The following is a 20,153-nucleotide window of genomic DNA, read 5'->3' as shown; positions in this document are numbered from 1 at the left end:
TGGGCCGCCGCGTGAGCGGACTGCTGGGCGCGATGGACCTCAGGTCTGACCCAGCGGAGGCATTTCTTATGTTCTTATGGTATATAGTTTATCGAAACATGAAAAAAATCCAAACCAAAAATATTTCTCAGATCATATTTTTCAAAAGGAACTTAATATTGCATTGCACTTATAACCATACAATGCACTTCATTCAAATATGACTTTTATAGAGCCATATTTGAATGAAGTGTATTGTATGGTTATAAGTGCAGTCACCTCACTTGTAGTTCCAATTTCCAGATCATTTATAAATAAGTTAAATACTGTAGCACTGGTCCCAGTACAGATCCCTGCAACACACATCTATTTACCCTCCTCCATTGAGAAAGACGGCCATTTAAACCTACCCTTTGTTTTCTGTCCGATAACCAATTCTTAATCCACAATTGAACATTGCCTCCTATCCAATGACTCTTTAATTTTCTCAAAAGCTTTCTGGAAATCTACATTAGATGCACTACATCAACTAGCTCACCTTTATCCACATGTTTATTCACACCTTCAAAGAACTCAAGCAAATTGATGAGGTAAGACCTACTTTGGCTGAACCCATGCTGACTCTGTCTCATTAAATCATGTTTTTCTACGTTCCACAATTTTACTTTTTATAATTGTTTTCACTATTTTGCCCAGTACTGAGGACAGGCTTACTGATCTATAATTTCCTAGATCTCCCCTGGAACCCTTTTTAAAAATTGGTGTAGCATTGGCCACCCTCCAATCTTCAGGTACTAGAGACAATTTTAGCGACAGGTTACAGATCACTAACAACAGATCAGCAATTTCATGTTCGAGTTTTTTCAGTACCCTGGGATGTATACCATTTGGTCTAGGTGATTTATCACTCTTTAACTTGTCAATTTGGCTTAGTATGTCTTCCAGGTTCACTGAGATTTCTTTCAATTCCTCCGCCTTACCACCCTTGAAAACCATTTCCAGCTCAGAAAGATTTCTTACATCTTCTTCCATAAAGACCGAAGCAAAGAATTCATTCAGTCTCTCCACTATGGCCTTATCCTCCCTGAGCGCACTTTCTATGCCTTGATCATCCAACGGTCCCACAGATTCCCTCACAGGTTTTCTGCTTTTGATGTACCTAAAAAAATTGCTACTATGAGTTTTTGCCTTGAGTCCATGTCCTTGATGCTCATCTTGAGACATTCAAGGAAAATATGGGAGCATACTCGGAGGAGCAAGGTGAGCACTTCTACCAGGTTATCTTGGAATTTGAAGGCTGCTACCAAGGACAATATAATGAGAACATAATGGGAGACTATACTGTATATGGGAGACTGATTCTTGAATGTGACTTACAATATAATCCCAAATATTGAAAAACTACTCATTTCTAAACCTTCTTTGGTCATCTTTCTATAACTTCAATGTAAATACATGTTAATTGTGATTCATATGTTGCTTTTTATGACATTATAAGAATGAAATGATGAAAATTCAGCATTTTTAGGTTTTAAATTGGTAAATTGCAATCTTTGATTATCCTGGTCACAAAAGCAGAGTTATGGAAATAACAGACATTTTGTATACTTTTTAGGCTTGAGCAATTAGGAAATTATGCTTACTGCCCAGGAACAAAAATCATATTACATAGTGTAATCAATATCACTGTTTAAACCATATGGAATTAAAGTATGCAATTCAAAGTTTAAACATTCTTCCGCTTGTAGTAGTTTATTGTCTAATTTTCCTCCTCTTTAAGAAGCAGACAGCTGTTTAAAAATAATAAATGTTAATTCTGCAAATTGTGCTTAGCGGGCAAACCATTACGTCTCACTCCTGGGTCTGGGTAACTTAGTAGCTCCATTACTTATCTAGATACAATAATGAACTAACAGTATTTGAAAGATATGCCTATTATAACACTTCTATTATAAAGTAAAGCAATTTCAATGTCAGCAAATATATCTATATACAGGTTCAATGTCAATACTGATTTACTACAGGTTCACACACATTATCTACCTATCTATTACTACTACTACTACTACTACTATTTATTATTTCTTTAGCGCTGAAAGGCATTTGCAGTGCTGTACATTTTAACATACAATAGACAGTCCCTGCTCAGAAGAGCTTACAATCTAATTTAGACAAGACGTTTCACGGTTGGGGAGATAATGGTAGAGGAAATGATTCAGTGGGTATAGGTTTCTGACAGAAGTGAGTGGGACTTAAGAGTTGAAAGCAATTTCAAAAAAGTGGGCTTTTAGCTTGGATTTGAATGGATGGAGCTAGGGATGGAGCGTGACATATTGATTCAGGCAGCCTGTTCCAGGCATATGGTGCCACAAGAAAGAAGGGACGGAGTCTGGAGTTGGCAGTGGAAGAGAAGGGTACAGATAAGAGAAGCTTCCCCGATGAACGGAAATCATGGGGAAGGGCATGAGGGAGATAGGTGAAGAGAGATATCGGGGGGCTTCAGAGCGAATGCACTTGTATATTCAGAAATGGATGGGGAGCCAATGAAGTGACTTGAGGCGAGGGGTAATATGAGAATAGTAGCTCTCACGGAATATGAGTCATGCAGCAGAATCAATCTATCTATCTATCTATCTATCTATCTTCCCAGGGATGCCTGGTCTCATGATATGAAATTTGCATAGAATTTGATGCAGGTAAATGCAGAATATAAGAATATTTTATTTTACTTACTATCAGGCTCATTTTCAAAAAAAGCTAGATGTCAAAAAACAGCATAAATCGATACTTGGACATCTTAGCAGTCAAAATGTCCAAGTAGGCATTTTCAAAATTAACTTTTTAGACATCTTCTAGTTGTTTTGTATCTAGTGCATCTAAATCTTAAGGGGGGGGGGGTGTTAGAGGCATATTTTGGGTGGGATTATGGCAGGCTTAGCACTTGGACGTTTTACAGTGATAAATATTTTACAAAACGTTCAAGGCACAATTTGGACATTTTGGGCTAGACCTGTTTTAAAACAAATAAGAGCCAAAATGTACCCAAACTGACCAGATGACCACTGGAGGGATGAAAATATGCCCCCCTCCCACACCCTACCTTATTGATCAATGACCCCCTCCCACCCCCCCCACCCTAAATATCTGCAGATACTATGGCCAGTCCTACTAGAGCTGCAAGCAGGTCTCTGGAGTAGCCTGGTGGGCTGTGTAGTGGACTACAGAGAAAGGGACCCAAGCCCATATGCCATCCTAACTAGTACAGTTGTGATGGAACATGTGAGCCCACTAAAAACCCATTGTACTGCCATATAAATGACACCTGCAGGCATAAGTGCTATTGGGGTGGTAGGTTTAGGGGAAGTTTTGGAAGGCTCTCCATATAATATACAAGGGTTATGGTGAGATGTGAAACTAACATTCTTAATGTGAAATTCAGTGCAGTGTCCCCTAAGGAGCCCCACTGCTCTGCTGGCATGTCTGTGTGGCCAGTCCATTAAAAATGCTGACCCCTTCAATATGCAAATTGATTGTTTTGGATGGGTTTTTTTTTTGTCGATAACGGCAAAATAAATTAGACAGCTAGCTGGACAGTTTTTGGAAACAAAACAGTTCAAAAATGGCCATTTTTCTACCCAATTTTCAGATGTTTTTCTCAAAATATCCAAAGTCAGACTTAGGCGTCCTATTGAAAATGCCCCTCCAGCTATCTACATATGAGGGAGGAGCATTTTTGATATGATGTCTAAATCCAAGTTTAGATGTTTAGTAGAACACACACACAAATCCAATACCAAGCATGCTCATTTTCAAAATGTCTATCTTGGGGTTTCTTTGTTGCTGTTTTTTTTTTTTAAATGGATGTGTTTGTTCAGTGCATCTCTCTTTTTGAACCATTTTTGAAAAATACACCTGTAAAAGAAAGATGCACAGAGCAAGCCATTGGGATACAGGAGGGGCCAAAATTCTTAGTGCTCCTTTTACTAAGGTGTGTTAGGGCATTAACGCGCAGAATAGCGCTAGACCTTAACAGTCAACATTGAGCTGGCGTTAGTTCTAGCCACTTAGCGCGCGGTAATATCCTGTGTGCGCTAAAAACGCTAGCGCACCTTAGGAAAAGGAGCCCTTAGTAGACTCTCCACACAGACATCCCAGCAGAACAGGGAACACCCTAGAGGGCACTTCGGCGAACCTCACATAAAAAGTCCCAGGTACAAATCTCACCATAGCCCCCTTATATTGTACGGTGAGTGCTCCAAATATAAAACCAGGGTTAAAATCTAAGCAGTTTGGAAACTCATATAAAAGAAGGATTAAGAGACAAAGTAAATGCCAATACAAGGACAAAAAAAACCCGACATCAAATAAGAACACAAGGAAAGAACGAGAGTTTAATTACAATAAAATCTGAGGTGTGGAAAAGGATAAAACATCAGGCTGTTCCTGAAATACCTAAACAACTGACCTGTTCTTCTTTCTCATACTCACTCACTCTTTCCGCTCTTAAGTCCAATTATTCTGTACTTTCTCTAATATTTTGTAAACCGCATAGAACTTCACGGTATTGCGGTATATAAACTGTTATTATTATTAAAAAGAGTCCCTATTTATCTTGATTTTTTTTTTAATCTTTATTGATTTTCAAGTGTTAACAGTGCAATACACAAATATCTGAATGTATAACAAATCAAGAAAAGCACATTTAACTTACAGATATTCAAAGTAATCATTTTCCCCCACCCCTTTTACTTAATCAATGATATAAATACACTTAATCTTCCACTAATCCACTCTTATTTAAAGTAGTAATACATTCCATACCCCCTCCCTCCCACCCTGGATGTGTATGGAAATCAAACAGAAAATAAAGAGAAATGACAACTATATAGAAGCAATAAAAGCTGTCAACAGGGCCCAAACACCAATTTAAATACCTTATTATTCCCTAACATCTCAGCATTCATTTTTTCATATTTGTAGCTGGAGCCCACCCAAAAAGAAAGTTGAGGGGATCATAGTTCTTCCAATTATGTGTTATCATCTGCATGGCTCTTCCAATTACGTGTTATCATCTGCAAGGTATCCCCGTCATAATTAAGAAAAACCAGCATTTATAACGGTCCATGGTTTTTTTGTTGTTGTTTTTTTTTAATCTGCTCTGTCAGACTCTGAATAAAAGGCCTGCGAGAAGTAATAAGCTTTCAGTTGTGCCTTGAATCTTGAAAGCGAACTTTCATTGCGGATGTTGTGTGGTAAGGTGTTCCAAAGTTTAGGAGCCATGACCGGGAAAGAAGAGTTCCTATGATTCCTAGATTATTGCAATGCCCTTTATTTAGGGATTGCGTCAGCACAAAGTAAGGCCTTGCAGATGATCCAAAATGATGTGGCACATCTGATAGGTGGTGTGAGGAAATTCGATCACATAACGACCATGGCTAAAGAAACTTCATTGGCTGCCTGTAAGATTGCGAATCATCTTTAAAATACTAGTGTGGGTGTTTAATGCTATTCATCAAAGCATCCCTTGGTATTTAACACAAGTAATGGCACTCTGTTGGCCGTTGAGAACTTTCAGGTTTTGAAGGGCCGATATGACTGTCATTGGCAGAATTTTCCCAAGTACATTATGAAAGTACAAGAGCTTCTGCGATCTCATTAGCTGGAGTGACATTACAGAATAAATTGACAGGACCATTGAGAGCACTTTTAGATCTACAAAAAATTTAAGAAAGTATTGAAAACCGCTTTTTTTGTGGAAGCATTTAAATGAATGACTGAAATTTATGAGGATACTAGCACCACCTTATGTAGATGTTCAAGAGAAGTATTTATTTTATGGAAGAAATTATTGTTTGAATGTTTTAATATTATGATTGCATTTTGTAAACCACCTAGGAATAGGTGGGTAAGAATTTTTTTTTTTTTTTTAAAGTGTGGGTGCAGTGGAAGTAGAATTGAGAACTGGATGGCTCACAAATCCCACTGTAAGTCTACTGGTTAGAGTGGAGTATGGGCCTGAGTCCCCATCTCTGTGGTCCACTACACCACCCATCGGGCTACTACAGGAGCAATTTTGCTGCTCTAATAGGACTGGCTAACATCTGAAGCTGTCATACAAGCAGGTATGTACTGTTTCATTCACATCTTTGAGGGGTAGGACGGGGGTCAGTGACCAGTGGGGGATTGTGGGAAGGTCATGCTTATATCCCTCTAGTGATCATCTAGCCAGTTGGTGCACCTTTTTGGCACTTATTCGTTGTTAAAACAGGTCTAGTCCCAGATGTCCAAACTGTGCCCTGGACATATTTTTAAATGTTCAATTATGGCAAAAAAAAAACCCCTCCACTGTGAATCAAAAGGAAAGGAACAGAAACCCCACGTAAAATCCAACGAAAAGAAAGCAAGTGTTCTCTCCCACTCCCCGCTTGCTTTCTTCTCATTAGAAAAACCTCCGCGTCATAAGCCCGCCCTAGTTCCGCCCATACCACACCTCTAACACACCACTTGGAATTTAGACAAACTGCAGATGAACAGCATAGCAATCCTTCTAGAAACAGGTTTCAAAAATAGAGAATTTGAAGGATTTGGCAAGAAAAATGTCTATTGCCCGTTTATGGACTTTTCTTTTTTTTTTTTTTTTTTAAATGAGCCCCTAGGTAACCTGTGAATGAAATATATTTCATAAATTGTTACGTAAAGGTCAGTAGAGGATTAAAAGGCAGGAGCCAGAGAAAAGATCAATGAAGAGATTAACAGTAACTCTTATCTGCTCTTTGACTATATGCTCTAATAGGATTTCTTTGAGTTTTCCATCATCCAAAGCACTTCCTTTGTGCTTACCTCTAGACTGAAGTGATGCATGTGGCATGTTAGAAGAAGAATTCTGAATATCTTAAGGTCAATATAAGATAATACATTAGAAAACACTCCTAAGAAATCATGTATCTTTTCTAACAGGCTACAATGAGCCTTATTCAAAATAGATTTACTCATGCGGTGCCTGTAATCAAAGACTTTAGTGAATAAGATTTTAACATTTTTGACAGCCTTCCTACCTTCAAATATTGTACTTGAAATAAACAAGTAAGGACCCTTTTAGGAAAGAGTGCTAAGTACTTAACGAATGGTTAATGAGCAGGAAAAGACTACCACATGACCACATTAAGGGCTCCTTTTACTAAGGTGTGCTAGCGTTTTTAGCGCACACAGGATATTACCGCGCGCTACGTGGCTAGAACTAACACCAGCTCAATGCTGGCATTAGCATCTAGCACGTGTGGCAATATAGCGAGCCCTATTCCGCGCATTAATGCCCTAATGCAGCTTCGTAAAAGGAGCCCTAAGTAGTCAGTAGTTAAACTGCATGTTACTTAGGGCCAGGTTCTCAAAACTAAAATCTGCCTTTAACATGCTCGCTAAACCGACTGATTAAAACGGCTTACCGTGGTCTTTTCCAAGTTTTCTGTCAGTCTCCGATACTGCCGTGCAAATGTAGTACAACGAGGACATTACTATTAAAATGAGCACTTTTGAGCGATTCTCTCTAATCGCCAAGTGATTCTCTAACCTCGTTATGCCACATTTGTGGCCAAAATTTGCCGACAGGTCTGACCTGTCATTGGCTTACTTTCTGATCAGTGCCTGAGCACTGATTGGCTCAGGCAATGACAGGAAAAGTGTAAGACTTCAGCTCAGACCCCCCTCCCCCTCCCAAGCAAATTAAAATAATAAACAAACAAACCCCAAATCGAAGATTGGCAGGAGAGATGCCCACTCTCTCCTGCCATATCAAAAAATCACCTGACATTGCTAACTTCCCCCACCTCCATGGCAGTGGGAGAGATGCCCACTCCCTCCCAACCGCCAAGCAACACCTCCAATGCCTCCAATAACCCCCACCCCTTATCTTATTTAAAATGGTTGGCAGGAGGCCCGCCTCTTCAAAATGGCAGGCCTTTTCTTCCCCAGTGTATCCTGGGATGCACTGGGGCGGGGCCTGAGGCTCTGATTGGCCCAGGTTGTTTAAGGCCCCATCTGTGGGAGTGGGGTTAGGCAGGATGCACCAAGAATGGGATGCGCCAGGAATGTGGTATGGGCAGAGTGTTAACGTTGGATCAATTACTGCCTCCTAAATAGGATACAGTAAGTGTTTCTGTGGAGGAGTGGCTTAATGGTTAGTGCAAAGGACTGAGAACCTGGGGGTTCAAACCCCACACTGCTCTCTGTGACCATGGGCAAGTCACTTAATCCTCCCAGATACATTAGATAGATTGTGAGCCCACAAGGACAGATAGGTAAAAGCCTTGATGTACCTGTATGTAAACCGCTTTGAGTGTGGTTGTATAACTATAAAAAGGTAGTATATAAGTCCCAATCCCTTTCCCTTTCTTTCAGAGGGCATTTAGCTACCTTTCACAGTGGATTAGCCTGGGGGTTGGACAAATGAGCTGAGAAACCAGAAAGGCAGGGATTAAATCAAGCAAGGCACCTCATGACACTGTGCCAGTGTCATACCAAGGGGGAGGGGCAGAGGGCGGGGGGCAGGGGATATTCCACTCCCGGTGAAGCTCATAAGAGGGTGCTCCAAGCGAGGGTCATCATGGTCCGACTCCGGGAACTTCTTCGGTAGCAGTAGCATTCAGAATTTCTTGTTCTGCCGGTATCAGGTCTTCCTCTATCAGAAGAAAGGGGGAAGAATGGGAAAGGAAAGAGAGGATATACCAAAGCATGGAGGGAGAGAGAGATATGGAAGGAGAGGAGAGAGATGCCCACGCATGGGTGGAGGGAAGAAAGGAGACTGAGATACCAGACCATTGGGAAGGAAGGAAGGGAGGGAGGGAAAGGAAGGCAATGAAATACCAGGGCATACAGGGAGAGGGATATGAAATGGAAAGGGGGGGATAGGAGAGAGATACCAGGGCATGGGGAAAAAAGGGAAGGAGACTGAGATGTCGGACTATCAGGAAGGAAGGGAGGGAGAAAAATGAAGGAAAGAAGAAACCAGATAATGGAGGGAGAGGTGAGATGGAAAGAGAAGAGAGGAGAGAGATCCCAGGTCATAGAGAAAGGGAAGCAGATGTCAGACCATGGGATGAGTTGGACTGGGAAGGAGGGAAGAAAATAAGAATACAGAGATGTCAGAGCATGGGGAGGGAGTGGAAACAGAAAGAGAAAGATGGAAGGGACAGAGAAAGAAGGATAGAATAGAGCAAGGGTGTCCAACCTGTGGTTTAAGGGCCGCATGCAGCCCCTTGAAGTATTTTGTGTGGCCCCAATCCAAGGCGATGCAGTGTTTTCCTCTGCTGCCCCCGGGTGTTTACTGTCTTGCCAGCTCCCTTCTCTGTCTTGCTGCAGCATTTGCGTAGCCCCAGAAACATTTTTTTTGGCCAATGCAGACCAGGGAAGCCAAAAGGTTGGACACCCCTGGAATAGAGAGTGATGAGAAGATGAGGAAAGCAGAAACTTTAGAATAAAGTAGTATTGTAGTTATATTGATGAACATTTATAAATAGAAAATGGAAATAAGGTCATCTTTTTATTGTACTAATTTTAATACATTTTTACTAACTTTTGGAGACCAAAATCCCTTCCTCAAGCAGTGGTGTACCAACGAGGTGGGGGGGAGGTCTGCTCTGGGTGCAGCTCGTAAGTGGTGCTCCTCCAATCCCTTTTTATATGTGGGGGGAGGGAGATTAAAAAATGATCATCCCAGGGTGTCCATTGCATTGGGTAAAGTCTCTAATATGCACAACAGTTAACTCGCATTATTGGTAACTAGGTCCTATGACATTAAAATGGGACCTCAGTAAATAAATGCATTAATGGTCTTAGTACCTGTTTGTAAATCTAATTGTTAGATCATAAGCCCAGCTTATTGTATGTAAGTTACCTTTGAAGGATCAATATGCAAATCAATTTAAATGTCCAGGAGAGACTTCTGGCTGCTTAAATCACTTGTGTGAGGCTATCCAGTGTTATTCAGTATACTACGCCCCTTTCCTTGTTCAAAAGTAGCCTTCGACTTATAACCTCCTACTCCCCTCTACACTCTAGCCAGCAGTATAACCATCCCCTCTAACTTGAACCCCTACCCTGGCAGGTGTAACTTCACTCTTGCTCTACATTGGATACTGATTGTTGAGAGATTCAATTTTTGGTGTTATCTGTTGGGCTATCTTTCCATTTTTCTTTGTATGGATTATATTGAATGACCCTTGACGCAAGCAGATACACCAAAACATTGACTGTGTCAGGTCCTATAAAAAAAGGAAGTTTGACTGCTCAGAACGTGAAGGCCCCTTGTGCTTCTTGGTTGTTTTGTCCTTTGACTCCCTCTCTATTTTGACTAGCTGATCCCAGGGCAAACAGTGGCATCCCACGTGTCTATCTCAATAGCAGACTATGAACTTTTCCTCTAGGAATTTGTCCAATCCTTTTTCTTTTTTTTTAGCCCAGCTACACTAACTGCTGTTACTACATCCTCTGGCAATGGGTTCAGAGCTATTTGTTGAGTGAAACAAATATTTTCTGATATTTGTTTTAAAGGTTGTGTCATGTAACTTCATTGAGTGTCACCTAGTCTTTGTAATTAATTCACATTTGCATGTTTTACACCACTCAAGATTTTGTAGACCTCAACCATATTCCCTCATCAGCCGTGTTTGAGCTATAAAGGGTAAGGAGACAGGAGAGAGGGGTAAGATACTGGGTGGTGGGGAGGGGGCTGGGGAAAGAGGGGGTTGGCAGGCTGTGGAGAGAGGGAGAAAGAAAGAGAGAGGAAGAGAGAATGAAGGGAAGAGAGACACTAGATTCACAGGAGATTCAGCTACACAAATCCTGATGTCATGCTCCTTCCTGGGTTGTGTAGGTGACACTTAGCAGGCTTTCACTTCCAGTGCATGGTTGCACGACCCAGGAAGAAGCACAGCATCAGGATTTGTGTTGCTGTGTATTCTAAGGCCAGCCTGGGTTTCCTGTTGTGCTTTCCTTCTGAACTACAGCCTTACTGAACATTAAAGCTGCATTTTTGGAGTGGGGAAGAAGGGCCAAGAAACTCCTGGACCATACGGAGGAATGGAGAGAGAGGGGACATGGAGTTGCTGGAGCATAAAGGTGAAGGGAAAGAGAGTTTCTGCAAAAACTCTGGGCAGCCATTCAGCGAGTGACTCAGCGCCAGGCAGAAGTGTGAAAGCTCACTCGTGCCCGGTACACTGGGCCATGAGAACTTGAGGCAGCCATTCAGGGAGGGGCTCAGCACAGGGCAGGAGCATAGAAAGCTCGCTCCTGCCCAGTACACTGCTGGACCACCAGTGATTCAAAAAGGTGCGTGGGGGAGGAGAGATTTATGGATTTATGGGCACACAAAAGTTCTAAAGTTGGGACTTATAAAGTGATTTGAAGTGATTTTTTTTTTTTTTTTGTTCCCGGTGGGTTCTGGAGTGAATTTATATCACATTACCCCTATAAATATATACTCCGCTATACCCCTTGTTTGTTTTGGAATTTTTAACTAGCAGCAGAAACTTTGCCAGTCCTAGGAAAATACTGTAAATTTTTGCTGTTCCTGGCATAGAAGATTTTGTTGTGGCCAACCCCAGAAATATGATGGTTCCTGATTAACTTCTAAACAATGACAATGTTTTTTTCTTCTTAAATGCCATCAAAAATTAAAAACCCCTTTCACGTCAGTCCCAGTAATCTGAACATCAGTAATACAGGCCTGTTTGACAGACCAGGACGCAAGAAGCTGTCAACCTTGGAGCCGAGCACGGGTGATTGTTAGAGGGATTTGGTACTATGTGGATTTTGCCTAATATGGAGCCTGTGTTCAGCATTTCCTGAAGCAAAAGAAGACAGATGAAATCTCTGGACACTTCACTGTGGCTGCCTCTCAAAGATTTGCTGTCAAAATGGGCCTATGAGAGGAGAAAGGTTTTCAATAACATTTTTGTGGGGTTTTTTTTTTTTTTTCACCTGGCAGGATTTCCAGTTTGAGAGTAAAAAGATTTTTGAGGCATTCGTTGTATAAAAACCCTGCTGCCAAAGGAAATATTGCTCACAATGCCAAAGCATAGTTGAAAATAAAAAAGTTCTTTGATTGATGATTCACCTTTAGTTTATTAGGTGTATACATACTATAACTGCGATTCTCAACATTGTCTTCAAGACACTCCCAGTCAGTCAGGTTTTCAGAATATCCACAAGGCTGTAACTTTAACCTATAAATAGCATATTATGGATATTGGTATTAGATCCCTAGTATGGGTCAAGTTAGGATAAAAACTTGTACCCCAAAAAATCCACAAAACTTGTACTGCAACTATGGTAAATTGTAACCCATTAACTGTATATTATGTTTGTCAACCTGTAACCGGTCCTGAGCTGTTTGGAGAGGAAGGGAATGAAGACAAATTAAATAAATAAATAAATAAATAAATAAAAGACTAACACCCCCCCCCCTCTTCTACAAAGGTGAGCAAAGCTTTTTAGCATACGCTAAACATGTGCTAAACGCTAATGCAGGCATGTTATCCTATGGGCATGTTAACGGTTAGTGCATGTGATGATTTAGCGCGCACTAAATCCACGCAAAAATGCTTAGCGCACCTTTGTACAAGAGGGCCTAAGCCTAGATGTATTTATTTATCTATTCCATTCTCCTCGAGCTCAGAACGGGTTACAGGATAACATACATAATATACAGTTAACGGGCTACAATTTCCATAGTCCTGAGATCAGAAGGTGGCACGAAACTAATAGCAAGAATGGAAGAGGGAGTGAAGCACGTGACCACAAAATCAAGAATGCTTTCCATTGCAAGGGTGTCCTTTTGGAATAAGTTGCCTGGACACCTGAGACTATGCTCTGACCGTTTCAGTTTCAAAAAAACTGTTACATAGTAACATAGTAGATGACGGCAGATAAAGACCCGAATGGTCCATCCAGTCTGCCCAACCTGATTCAATTTAAATTTTTTAATTTTTTCTTCTTAGCTATTTCTGGGCAAGAATTCAAAGCTCTACCTGGTACTGTGCTTGGGTTCCTACTGCCAAAATCTCCGTTAAAACTTACTCCAGCCCATCTACACCCTCCCAGCCATTGAAGCCCTCCCCAGCCCATCCTCCACCAAATGGCCATATACAGACACAGACTGTGCAAGTCTGCCCAGTACTGGCCTTAATTCAATATTTAATATTATTTTCTGATTCTAGATCCTCTGTGTTCATCCCACGCTTCTTTGAAATCAGTCATCGTTTTACTCTCCACCACCTCTCTCGGGAGCGCATTCCAGGCATCCAACACCCTCTCCTTAAAGTAGAATTTCCTAACATTGCCTTTGAATCTACCACCCCTCAACCTCAAATTATGTCCTCTGGTTTTACCATTTTCCTTTCTCTGGAAAAGATTATGTTCTACATTAATACCCTTCAAGTATTTGAACGTCTGAATCATATATCCCCTGTCTCTCCTTTCCTCTAGGGTATACATATTCAGGGCTTCCAGTCTCTCCTCATACGTCTTCTGGCGCAAGCCTCCTATCATTTTCGTTGCCCTCCTCTGGACCGCTTCAAGTCTTCTTATGTCCTTCGCCAGATACGGTCTCCAAAACTGAACACAATACTCCAAGTGGGGCCTTACTAATGACCTGTACACCTTCTTCCTTCTACTTGCTACGCCTCTCTTTATACAGCCCAGCATCCTTCTGGCAGCAGCCACTGCCTTGTCACAATGTTTTTTCGCCTTTAGATCTTCGGACACTATCACCCCAAGGTCCCTCTCCCCACCTGTGCATATCAGCTTCTCTCCTCCTAGCATATACGGTTCCTTCCCCAAATGCATTACTCTGCATTTCTTTGCATTGAATTTTAGTTGTCAGGCATTAGACCATTCCTTTAACTTTTGCAAATAACTTTTCATATTTTCCACTCCCTCTTTGGTGTCTACTCTGTTACAAATCTTGGTATCATCTGCAAAAAGGCACACTTTTCCTTCTAACCCTTCAGCAATGTCACTCACAAACATATTGAACTGGATTGGCCCCAGCACCGAATCCTGAGGGACTCCACTACTCACCTTTCCTTCCTTCAAGTTATTTGTAGATGCCGATAATTATTTATGTAATGAAGACTGTATGTCGAGAGTGAGTTGAAATTTGTTAGGCATTAAAATATACTTATGAAGGTTATTTTAATGGAAATTGCATTAGAGTATAGGTGATATATACATTTTTAAATAAATAGTTACAATACACATTTTTGTCCTAACTTGACACATACCAATAGTACATTTCACTATAATTCAGTGGTCATAGGCAGGGGAGTTGTAGTATGTGAAGAGATAAGGTTTTATTGCTTTCCTAAAGTTCAGGAGTCCTTCAAGGGATCTGATCTGTGGGGGCAGTTGCTGTCAGTGGCTTGGTATGAAGTGGGAGTAGGAACATCGTTTAGTGGTTTGCGGTTGAAGGGCATGACTTGGAGGCATTTTGAAGTGTGTTTCACTCTGGGAGGGTGGCAGTGCATGTACAGTAAATCTGTCTCATGCATATTGTGACAGGGAAGCTCCTGTCACGGTTAAAAAGACGGCTAGTCCAGTCAAAAGTACAGCCTTTAAACCTGCAATCCCTAAGATAAAGCTGTATACTCTGCTAAAGGCACTAGTTTAGTACAGCAAGAAGGAAGGGAGAAAAAAGGCAGGTGATCACAGTTAGAAATTCAGGCAGGGAAAGCACAGAAAACACAGTATATCCAATATTACTCCTTTTCCAGAGCTAAGGAGAAACAGAGTCAACCCAGAAGGGGGTAGAGTTGGCTACGAGGCTAGGTAGTCACGTAAGCCTCAAGCAGGAGGAAGCCAGGTGAATAAATTATCTTCAGCTGACTCTAACGAGGAGGGCAGACACACGAGGAGCAGAGTAGAGAACTTCCCTTATCCACAAACAGGAGTTTTGCTCCAGGTCAGGAAGGAAGGGCAGGAATATTCTCTGCAGAGAGGTATGGTAATACCCCATATAAGCCTTGGGAGGTAGGGCTAGAGAATAGTTCCAGCCAGGAAGAATTTTCCTTTGAATCTGCCCCAAACACCCAGGAGGGGGGATGGGAGGAGGAAAGTAAAACAGGAGACCTAATGGAATATAGCCCCAGAGATACAGGGTGGGGAAGAACCAGTGAAACTGACCCAGGGTAATGTGTGCTAAAGGAAGGCATGGACATTTGAATGACCCATGAGAAGCTGCTTCCTTCCTCACAGAGTAAAAGAAAAGTCTTTGCCAAAGAAACCTAAGCCTAATTGAAGCTACAGATAATAACAATGCATCATTGCCTGAATTTCCAAGTGTGTTTAAAACCTCACCTAGCAGTCTCCAAAGAACCAAGTTGAAGGACTTTTGGTGGCATTTTTGGGAGGGACTGAAGACCTTGGTAAAAAGGGAGGCTTGCTCCACACAGCCTGCAAAGCAGGGCTGTGAAAATCCTTAGAGGGGACAAAGTGCTAGAGAGGAAAAGCAGTGGCAGAGAAAACGTTTTTGTTTTCCCCTTTCTGTAGAAAAAGTACTTGAAAGAAAGGCTGGCACCTACAGTGCTCAGCCAGTGCTGGCCAGAACTGAGTAGTAGAAGACATTTGAGAGGCTGAAAAGCTTGTTTGATTTTGGTTTATGTTTTTCTGCTGACAAGGACTGTCCAGTCCCTGAACTTGAGCACAGATAGAGTGCACTGGACCTAAAGGGAGGAACTATATAATTGGTGCCTATGAGAAACAATTATTTATTTCAGAATTTTTTCTTTTGTCTTAATAAACCCGGTGAAGTTTTGTTTGTAAGAAATCCAGTGTCCGGGTTTTTTTACACCAGCCATATAAAAGGCACACTGAAAATCTTACCTGTGGTCCGAGCCGGGTTTCCCACTTACCTGGGGCCTGGCCCGGCCAAAATATTCATTGTGGATATCCTGAAAAATGAACTGGGTGTTTCCTGAGGATAGAATGCCCCTCATAAACTGACAGCTTTGAAAGATGGAAAATTTTAGTGTAGAATGCAATCTATTACATATGGGGGGGGGGGGGATAGGCACATGGGATCTCTTACAGAGAGGAAGAGATCATGGTTACTGTGGATGGGCAGACTGAATGGGCCATTTGGCCTTTATCTGCCATCATGTTTCTATGTTTCTATAGTCATAAAGCTCTGTGAGCCTCAGCCTATAATCATAAGGTTCTATGACCTCACAATGCAGGTATAAAGAGCCATGAGCCTATAGGGAGAGAAGATAGTGAATGCTGAAGAGGGGAAGACTGGATGGGCCATTCATGGTTCTATGTTTCTACTTTCGGAAAGATATACTGGATGGTCCATCGACAGTTTATTTATTCATTTGGTTTTATATCCTGCCTTCCCAGGGGTTACAAATTTACATTCATATTCATATATTTTTATACAGGTTGTTGGCAAACATGGTATGGCAGAACATTGTCTGATAGAGATGGCAAACAGTTAACAAAGCGTGGTAAAACATAACATAATATAGTGTGGTGATACATAGCATGATGAGCATGACAAACATTGTATAACAAGCATGGTTAACATAGCATGGCAAACCTAGTATTGTACTGTATATACAAAACATGGCATGGCAAACATAGCATGGGATATATGTCGTAGGCCACCCAGGTCGCCTGATATTTTCTCCATTTCTTCAAGCATTTTCTCTAGATCCTTGTTCAGGTCTCGTAGCATTTTTTATACACTATCATAGTTGTGTTCCCAAGTATATAAGTGTGGGTAACCTAGTATGGCATGATAGTATGATTTGTAACAAGGTAGAACCTAGCATGGTAGACATGGGTAATAAAATTCCAGATCTAGAGGTTCTAATAGTAGAAGCTGAACTGGATTTAGGGGTGGTCACAGAGACTTGGTTCACAGAGAACCATGATTGGGATGTGGTTATACCTTGCTATAATATATTCAGGAGGGATAGGGTAGGTAAATAGGGTAGAGGAGTGGTGTTATATGTTAATAATATTAAAGTGAAAGAATTGCAAGATATAGGGGGTAAAGAAGAAGCACTGTGGGTTATTATTATTATTATTAATCTGGAAAGAGGGAATGGAAAATGTATTTACGTTGGTGTGATACACAGGCCTCCTTCTGACCTTGTCCTATGCCTTAAGTAGACTTGAGGAAGGCCAGCTTGGTTTACCTGGACAGGTAGGTATGATGAAATGAGCAAACATGAAATAATAAAAAAAATTCAGCCATTACACTTTCTCACATTGCACCAGGATTTACTAGTTAGAAAAATCTGTTGATAGATAGGGCCTAATCCAGGAGCAAGTGAGAATGTAGTATTGGTAGCTAAATATATGAAAATTGGATAAGCTGGAATATAATAATCAGAAATACAAAAGTTCAAGACAGAGATTCTTATTTAACATATTGATTTGACACATGTCTCATGTGCTTGAGGGTACAGGAAGGCAGGCTAAGACATTCTGTGATTGATACCCACCATAGCAAATTTACCCCAGATGGCAAAGCTTAAGTTTTATAGGGCTTCTTTGTTCTGAAGAGTGACCAGCCTGAACTAGGCCAATCCTCATGGAGATATAGGCAGACAGGAGTTGGCTTTTGACCTGGTATCCACATACCAGGGGGCCCTGAGGTTGCCATGACTTGAGTTTTGCAATTGGAAAGACAGATCGAAACCATATGTGTATCACTGTATGGATAAATCCAAAATTAAGTTTTAGTAAGTCAGTAAGTCAGTAAAATTGCATAATAGGAGTTTATGTAGCTATAGGTAGCAAGTTAACAAGTATAGATTAGGAATATATTTTATTTTGACTTTCATATATCTGAAATCCTGAAGAAAGTTTAATAAGGCTACAGCTGGTGTTTGACCTCTGACCTTGAGCAACTTTTTTCTACTCGTAGAATTTGATGGGAGGGGGAGCTAACTGCTCCGTCCATCTTTTTCTTTGTTCAGTCTTAGTGAGACAGAGATGATTTTCTCAGTACAGAGAGGACACGCTGATTTTTATAGAAAAGGATTTAAAAGCTGAATAGTTTTTGTGAGTATATTACCATATCTGTCTATGTATTTCTTCTTTTTATAAAATATGTAAGCTTAATGTGAGAATGTAACTTTTTAGGTATAAGAATGTAATTTTAGGAATGCTTTTGTGGCACGCCTATATGAAGCTAGCCTTATATGGAAACAAATACTGTGGACCAGTTAGATTACAACGAAGGAATGTCGTCATTTAGGATATATATGGATGTGTAACTGGTAAAACATTGGAATTTGTTACAAGCATGGCCAGCTTTGGCTTCTGTAATAATTCTCATGATGCAAATAATAATTTTATGATCAATGAGATTTGATAATAAATAAAAAATAATTTTGATTTTATTAAAACTATTTGCATCATTTTGTCATTATTCATTTATACAATCCTAGTGTAGCTACAAGTACGCTGTGTGCAATTATCTTGCTCACTTCATAATTGGAAGAAATGTTCAAAGATTTAATTAAAGATGTTCACAAGATAGCTAGGAAAGGGGAAGTGCTACTGATAGGGTTGTCTAGAAGCAGAGAGTTCTTAGATTCGCTACAGGAAGAATTGTTCTGGCAATTAGTAATAGAACCCATGTGGGATAGATCTATTCTGGACTTGATGCTTACAAATGGGGAAAGTGTTTCTGAGATTACGGTGGGTGATCATTTGGTATCTAGTGATCACAGAATGGGGAGGTTTAATTTTAAAATGAGGGATGAGAGAACTTATTCAGATTTGAAGGTTCTAAACTTCAAAGGAGCTAACTTTGTCAAGATGAGGGATTACCTCAAGGAAGAGTTAGTGGGTTGGGGACAGCTGAATAAAGTAGAAAAGCAGTGGGCAAAATTGAAAGGGGCTAATCTGAAGGCAAAAAACTTATATATTTAGAAAGTACATAAAGGTAAAAGGAAAAGAAGGTTGCTTTGGTTCTCAAATGCAGTAGCTGAAAAGGTGAGAGAAAAAAGGTTAGCCATCATAAATTATAAGATGCCACAGAAAGAGGAATACAGACAAATATATGTGGAAAAGCTATGAGAAGCAGGAAAAACTATCAGGAAAGCAAAGATGCAAATGGAAGAAAAGATAGTCAATATGGTAAAATTGGGGGACAAAATGTTTTTTAGATATGTAAGTGATAGGAAGAAGTGTCAAAATGGCATAATGAGGCTCTAGGGTGAAGGGGACATATATGCAGAAACCGACAAGGAAAAAGCTGAACTGCTTAACAATTATTTTTGCTGTGTTCACAGATGAAAGACCAGGGGTAGGATCGTAGAAAATGAATGCAAACGGGAATAGGTGTTTAGTAGATCTGGAAAGATTCTCAGAAGACTGCCTTTGTGAGGATGGATTATGTTGGTGAGTTGGCCACTGATCCCTGTCAACATGCACAGTGAGGAATTCACCCTGTGACGTTTCATTGCAGAGTATAGGAGTGGTTTGCCATTGCCCCCCCCCCCCCCCCCCCCCCGCAACACACACACAGACTGCACAGGTTTACCACACCACCTGCTGGAGACTGAGAAAAGACTGATTGTAATAGGGACTGCACAGCCCACTTGTGTTGAAGCCAAAAGTTAATATTCAATGGAGATAACTAGCTATCTTCTGGTGAATATTAGCAGTTATCTGGCCAAACACTAACTAGCCAGGAGCTGTTTCTAAACGGTTAAATAATACTGAATATCAGGGAGATAGCACTTAAGTGTAAATGGAATAATTTTAATTGTTTAATTTTCTTATTGTTACATTGTATCCACTGAACTATTTCCTATATATAACTATTCATTCAGATTTTGCTGTATGCTACATGTACATGGATATATTTTGGGCATGATATGGACATTATCTAAGAACTTTTGTAAATTATTTTCTTTGGCATTTAATTTACTATACTGTGTCTTTAAACTGAGATACACAAATGCCATTGATAAGTGCTTTGTTCTTTCTCTATTAATATACAACACAGTGTGTACCTATTTATAGAGCCACTATTTTTAAGGACTATAGATGTTAGTAGGTTAAAAGAAAATATATTCAGCCTGAAAATATATTTTACCCATAGGACTTTATCACATGGGTTCAACCAACCAGATCTAGTGCCTGTTCTACATTTCTTCCAC

The 20,153-nt window shown here is 40.5% G+C and overlaps 1 long non-coding RNA gene across 2 annotated transcripts in view; it reads left to right on the top strand.

Moving 5' to 3' along the window:
- Positions 1-20,153, top strand: part of LOC117346734 — a 90,673-nt gene that overhangs the window by 49,496 nt on the left and 21,024 nt on the right. Inside the window, exons 1-2 of one of the 2 annotated variants that reach the window (XR_004536652.1) lie at positions 5,923-6,101; positions 19,281-19,389. This is a non-coding gene — a long non-coding RNA (uncharacterized LOC117346734). Of the gene's footprint in view, positions 1-5,922; positions 6,102-19,280; positions 19,390-20,153 lie in introns of those variants that run through there. The other variant, XR_004536653.1, reaches the window with a different exon arrangement.

This window comes from Geotrypetes seraphini, chromosome 12, assembly GCF_902459505.1.
Source record: "Geotrypetes seraphini chromosome 12, aGeoSer1.1, whole genome shotgun sequence".
In the NCBI taxonomy this organism is placed as follows: Eukaryota; Metazoa; Chordata; class Amphibia; order Gymnophiona; family Dermophiidae; genus Geotrypetes; species Geotrypetes seraphini.
The sequence above is the reverse complement of the archived record's forward strand: the minus strand, read 5'-3'. Positions and strand labels throughout refer to the sequence as shown.